This window comes from Coregonus clupeaformis, chromosome 28, assembly GCF_020615455.1.
Source record: "Coregonus clupeaformis isolate EN_2021a chromosome 28, ASM2061545v1, whole genome shotgun sequence".
In the NCBI taxonomy this organism is placed as follows: Eukaryota; Metazoa; Chordata; class Actinopteri; order Salmoniformes; family Salmonidae; genus Coregonus; species Coregonus clupeaformis.
The window spans coordinates 22,491,079-22,498,069 of NC_059219.1; positions in this window are offsets into that span (position 1 = coordinate 22,491,079).

A 6,991-nucleotide genomic window follows, 5' to 3' on the forward strand; every position below is an offset into this window, starting at 1 on the left:
GACGAGAGTGTGGTGCAGTGCTGTGCTTTATGGCACACGTGTAGCATTGTGACATGTTATGTTGTTGTGTTCGCTCTAAAGCAGCCATAGAAGTGGAAAGAACGTTCTGTGTCTCTCTCCAGGGAGGTGATGCACTGTTCTCCCCACTGAGCACTGAATGATTTCTGACATCTCTCTCTATCTCTCCCCTATGTATTCCTCACATCTGCTTTCTATCTCTCTCTCTTCCTGACATCTTTCCATGTCTCCCCCCTCTCTCTCTCTCCCTCCATCCTCCATCCTATATCTTTCCACAACTAATCATTCCTGAGTTTTGCTGTCCTGTCCAATCAGCGTTTCCCTGGTTAATGGGTGGTGGTGTGTGTACCAATTCCACTGACAGCGTAAGTGAGATGAGGCAAGGGGCGACAAAGAACCCTCCACATGAAGTTTCTATCTCTCTTTCTCTCTCTTCTTATAGTTTTATTTCTATGCTTCTTCCCACTGGGCACACTACATCATCAACGTGGAGAATTGGGTAATATTTGGTAGATACGTTGATCAATGAGATTCCAACCTATTTTTTTCACCCACTGAAAAAGACAGCCAAAAGTTTGTTGAATTCCTAATTTGTTTCAACAATCTAAAAGCCCAACCAAATTACAATGGAAAATCAATGTCAGATTTTTGTTTATTTATACAACAACTTAATGTTCTATCACTGTTCTTCATCTAATACCACAACCAAATGACCTGGATTTCGGTTGAGATTACCTTAAAGTACATGGTGCAAGTGATCAATGCTGTTTGAGATTCTGTGCAGATTATTACAGCAATTGTGAAGATTTTCACAGACCTGCGACCCTGAACATGCATGCTGACTGTGATTACATAAGAAAACATTTATTGTTACAGTAACCTCAAAATGTGACCATGGATGTGTTACTCATTTTTAAGGTTGAATAAATACTTTTAAATGGGTTTGTAAGATAGCCTTAACATTAGGATATTTACTGTCTTACAAAAGTAATATTAATTGTGTTTGGATAACAACGCAACCAAATATTAACATTTAAAGGAGATATATCTACTGCTTTGATAATTCGATCTCAGCCACTGGCTTAATCCTATTATTTTATTTCTTTAAGTTTTATTTTTGTTTGAGACGGAGATGTGGATCCAGCATATAATTTGTTATGTTCTTTACAAGGTAATAGACTATTTACCGTATTGCAACAGTGATATTGAACACAACCAAATATCAACTTTTCAAGGAGATTTTTTTTCTGCTTGGATAGTTCCATCTGTGCCACTGTCTAGCTTTAATTCCAGTTTGTCTACAAATTATTAATTTATTAATTCACATCTCCATTTCAACCAGAAATCTAAGTTAAAGAATAGGACTAAATCAAATCAAACTTTAAATGCACTGTAAATACAGTGTGATTTGATTTAATCCAATTCTTTAACATAAATTAACCTGTAGATTCCATTTGAAATCAACCAAAGCTTAAAAACCTAGGCCAGCGTTTCCCAAACTCGGTCCTCTGGACCCCAAAGGGTGCACGTTTTGTTTTTTGCCCTAACACTACACAGTTGATTCAAACAATAAAACCTTGACGTTTAGTTGATTATTTGCATCAGCTTTGTAGTGCTAGGGCAAAAACCAAAACTTGCACCACTTTGGGTCCAGAGGACTGAGTTTGGGAAACACTGACCTAGGCCTATATGTATTGTCTATTTTTAGATGAATCCTGGGCTGAATTTAAACAATAGTTGATGATGACTTCCCAAATGCTACTGCATATAGGCCTAAATAGCATCATTGATGACATAGGATTGAGAAAGTATGATTACATTTAATTTGATCTGTTGAACCTATCCTTTGGAATTACTTAGATAGTTATCAGTGAATCTATTAAGTGGAGATTTCTCAACTACCATGCTCACAATAGCACGTTGGTTATAGTCTGTGACAAATATCAAAGCTAAGCAGGTCTGGGCTTGATTAAAACTCCTGGATGGGAGACTGGAGAGATAGCTGTAGATATATCAACTCTCCAGTAGGAGGTGCTGTCCAGCCTTCAGTTTTTTTCTTATAGTGAATATTAAGTTGAGGATCTGATGTGGTTTCTGTTAGGTTCTGAACAAAACAGACCCTGCATAAGTCTAGAACCTTCATGGGCATGGAAGTGTGTGTGTGTGTGAGATAGGACTGTAGTTAGATGGTCTTCGAGGTGGGCCCCTCTGGCCCCCCTCCCAGAGGTTTCTTCTCTCTTCAACTGTTGACCTTATTGAGTTGAGTTCCACATCCCTCCTTGTCCTAGTTCTACAGCAACTGGCCTGACTTATCAGGAACTGAGACTAGACTGTTGCTCTTTACCTCCTTCCTTAGAAATATGAACATTCAGCAATAACAGACAGAACCTTTCTGAAATTCCTCTTGTCTCACTCAGTAATTTTCCGTACACAAAGTTCCTATTAACCCTTCATTGACCTCTAACATATACATTTCTTATACATGTAAAGTAATCAATACGTTCTAATATACAGTGAGGGAAAAAAGTATTTGATCCCTTGCTGATTTTGTACGTTTGCCCACTGTAAAAGACATGATCAGTCTATAATTTTAATGGTAGATTTATTTGAACAGTGAGAGACAGAATAACAAAAAAAAAATGCATGTCATTTACATTTCAGCAGACGCTCTTATCCAGAGCAACTTACAGTTAGTGAACGCATACATTTTGTTGTTTTTTCATACTGGCCCCCCGTGGTAAACGAACCCACATCCCTGCTGGCCAAACTCTCCCCTACCTTGGACGACGCTGGACAAATTGTGCACTGCCAATGGGTCTCCCGGACGCAGCCGGCTGCAACAGAGCCTGGACTCGAACCAGGATCTCTAGTGGCACAGCTAGCACTTCGATTCAGTGCCTTAGACCACTGCGCCACTCCGGAGTTATAAATATAAATTGATTTGCATTTTAATGAGGGAATAAGTATTTGACCCCTCTGCAAAACATGACTCAGTACTTGGTGGCAAAACCCTTGTTGGCAATCACAGAGGTCAGACATTTCTTGAAGTTGGCCACCAGGTTTGCACACATCTCAGGAGGGATTTTGTTCCACTCCTCTTTGCAAATCTTCTCCAAGTCATTAAGGTTTCGAGGCTGACGTTTGGCAACTCGAACCTTCAGCTCCCTCCACAGATTTTCTATGGAATTAAGGTCTGGAGACTGGCTAGGCCACTCCAGGACCTTAATGTGCCTCTTCTTGAGCCACACCTTTGTTGCCTTGGCCGTGTGTTTTGGGTCATTGTCATGCTGGACTACACATCCACGACCCATTTTCAATGCCCTGGCTGAGGGAAGGAGGTTCTCACCCAAGATTTGACGGTACATGGCCCCGTCCATCATCCCTTTGATGCAGTGAAGTTGTCCTGTCCCCATAGCAGAAAAACACCCCCAAAGCATAATGTTTCCACCTTCCACCTCCAGTTTGACAGTGGGGATGGTGTTCATGGGGTCATAGGCAGCATTCCTCCTCCTCCAAACACGGCGAGTTGAGTTGATACCAAAGAGCTCGATTTTGGTCTGACCACAACACTTTCACCCAGTTCTCCTCTGAATCATTCAGATGTTCATTGGCAAACTTCAGACGGCCCTGTATATGTGCTTTCTTTTTCCTTGCAGGCGCTGCAGGATTTCAGTCCTTCACGGCGTAGTGTGTTACAGTTAAAGAAAAAAGTATTTGATCCCCTGCTGATTTTGTACGTTTGCCCACTGACAAAGAAATGATCAGTCTATAATTTTAATTGTAGGTTTATTTGAACAGTGAGAGACAGAATAACCTAAAAAAAATCCAGAAAACCGCATGTCAAAAATGTTATAAATTGATTTGCATTTTAATGAGGGAAATAAGTATTTGACCCCCTCTCAATCAGAAAGATTTCTGGCTCCCAGGTGTCTTTTATACAGGTAACGAGCTGAGATTAGGAGCACACTCTTAAAGGGAGTGCTCCTAATCTCAGTTTGTTACCTGTATAAAAGACACCTGTCCACAGAAGCAATCAATCAGATTCCAAACTCTCCACCATGGCCAAGACCAAAGAGCTCTCCAAGGCTGTCAGGGACAAGATTGTAGACCTACACAAGGCTGGAATGGGCTACAAGACCATCGCGAAGCAGCTTGGTAAGAAGGTGACAACAGTTGGTGCAAATGGAAGAAACACAAAAGAACTGTCAATCTCCCTCGGCCTGGGGCTCCATGCAAGATCTCACCTCGTGGAGTTGCAATGATCATGAGAACGATGAGGAATCAGCCCAGAACTACACGGGAGGATCTTGTCAATGATCTCAAGGCAGCTGGGACCATAGTCACCAAGAAAACAATTGGTAACACACTACGCCGTGAAGGACTGAAATCCTCCAGCAGCCGCAAGGTCCCCCTGCTCAAGAAAGCACATATACAGGCCCGTCTGAAGTTTGCCAATGAACATCTGAATGATTCAGAGGAGAACTGGGTGAAAGTGTTGTGGTCAGATGAGACCAAAATGGAGCTCTTTGGCATCAACTCAACCCACCGTATTTGGAGGAGGAGGAATGCAGCCTATGACCCCAAGAACACCACCCCCACCGTCAAACATGGAAGTGGAAACATTATGCTTTGGGGGTGTTTTTCTGCTAAGGGGACAGGACAACTTCACCACATCAAAGGGACGATGGACGGGGCCATGTACTGTCAAATCTTGGGTGAGAACCTCCTTCCCTCAGCCAGGGCATTGAAAATGGGTCGTGGATGGGTATTCCAGCATGACAATGACCCAAAACACACGGCCATGGCAACAAAGGAGTGGCTCAAGAAGAAGCACAATAAGGTCCTGGAGTGGCCTAGCCAGTCTCCAGACCTTAATCCCATAGAAAATCTGTGGAGGGAGCTGAAGGTTCGAGTTGCCAAACGTCAGGCTCAAAACCTTAATGACTTGGAGAAGATCTGCAAAGAGGAGTGGGACAAAGTCCCTCCTGAGATGTGTGCAAACCTGGTGGCCAACTTCAAGAAATGTCTGACCTCTGTGATTGCCAACAAGGGTTTTGCCACCAACTACTAAGTCATGTTTTGCAGAGGGGTCAAATACTTATTTCCCTCATTAAAATGCAAATCAATTTATAACATTTCTGACATGCGTTTTTCATGATTTTTTTGTTGTTATTCTGTCTCTCACTGTTAAAATAAACCTACCATTTAAATTATAGACTGATCGTGTCTTTGTCATTGAGCAAACGTACAAAATCAGCAGGGGATCAAATACTATTTTCCCTCACTGTACCAATTGTTTTCTTGGCGACTATGGTCCCAGCTGCCTTGAGATCATTGACAAGATCCTCCTGTGTAGTTCTGGGCTGATTCCTCACCGTTCTCATGATCATTGCAACTCCACGATGTGAGATCTTGCATGGAGCCCCAGGCCTTAAGTTAAAGAACATAATTGGTTAAAGAAAACTGTGAAAAATAAAAAAGTATACCAGTTTCATTTATGGACCAAAGGATTGACAGCCATTTCATATAGATTGCAAAATAGTTGGGAAGAGATTTTTGACGTAGCGATTCCATGGCATAGTGTTTATGAACTGATACGCAAAACGATGCCGGATTAAAACATTTGAATTTTTCAATTTAAATTACTATATAAAATTCTTGCTACCAATAGAATGTTATTTATATTAGGGATACAATCTTCCCAGCTCTTAGAAATGAGATGTTCAACGAGCAGTTGTCCACATACTTTTGGCCATGTAGTGTATTTCATACAAGTTTTGTCTATGTTTAAACAGTGGTTACCATGATGACTGTGGTGGAAATTTTACCCTCAAAGTAACAGTTTGACTTTTTTCAAATCCCAATGTTTTTTCCATGTAGATTCCAATTCACAATATGTTGACAGATGACGTTGAAACAACGTTGATTTAACCAGTTTGTGTGCAGTGGGATGTCTACTTACATCTTTTCAATGTCTTATTTTTTCTCCCTACCCATCTATCCTTTCATTCACGTATTTCTCTCTCTTTTTCTTCTTTTTCGGGGAGACAACAGAGAAACGTTCTCTGGCCCCAGTGATCTCTTTTCTATGCACAACAAAGACAGTGTGCTTCACACTCTACCTGTGTGTGTTTGTGTGTGTGCGTGCATGTGTCTCACACTTTGTAAATACTAATTTCAATAGAGAGTTTTACTCAAATGTTTCAGGTATTCTGTAATCTCTCATGGCCAGATTCTCGTGGCCAGATTAAATGGCGAGAATCTGTCAAGGCTCACATTTAATTATGTGATTATGAGCAGCAGTAGTTTCTGGTTTTGGATTTTCGTCATTGATTATTTGGACAAATCAGGATTTGGCGAAGGTGGTGCTTAAACTGGTGCGGTGATTTTCAAGCCTGTGTGCAGATGATAAATGGTTTCCACTAGATTCCACAGCCACACACAGCTATATTTCTTTTTTGGCCATGATAAACACGGGTGAAATTAGCTGAGGGAGGGGTTTGGCCAAGAGTTTCCATTTGCGAGGGAGGAGACTATGCTTCCTTCCTTTGCACAAAGGTAATCACAATTGTTCATGGCATTCCCCCCAGAAGTAAAACAGGAAATTACTAACTTTCGCGAGATAATTTTACTTCTGGGTAACCGAGATGAGGTATTCTGCTTTGTCTGTGGTGCAGCCAAGTTTACAATTAGAAGACATGGCAGTGTGCTACATCTGAATCATAGACAATGTCTGTTCGGTCTGCTCCACTGAAAAGCTGTCTAGGTGTGTGTGTAAAGTGTGTGTGTGTGCAAAGTGTGTGTGTGTGTCCACTAATTTGAAAGTCCCTCTCTTGGGTTACGTGAGTGTGTGTCTGCTCTTTTCAAAGGCTTTTTCTGAGTGTGTGTGAGCAACAAGATCTCATGCTTTGACACGATTTCAAGGTCAAATTTCAACGGATAAAAGTTTGGGCATTAATTCCGAATGGTTAAG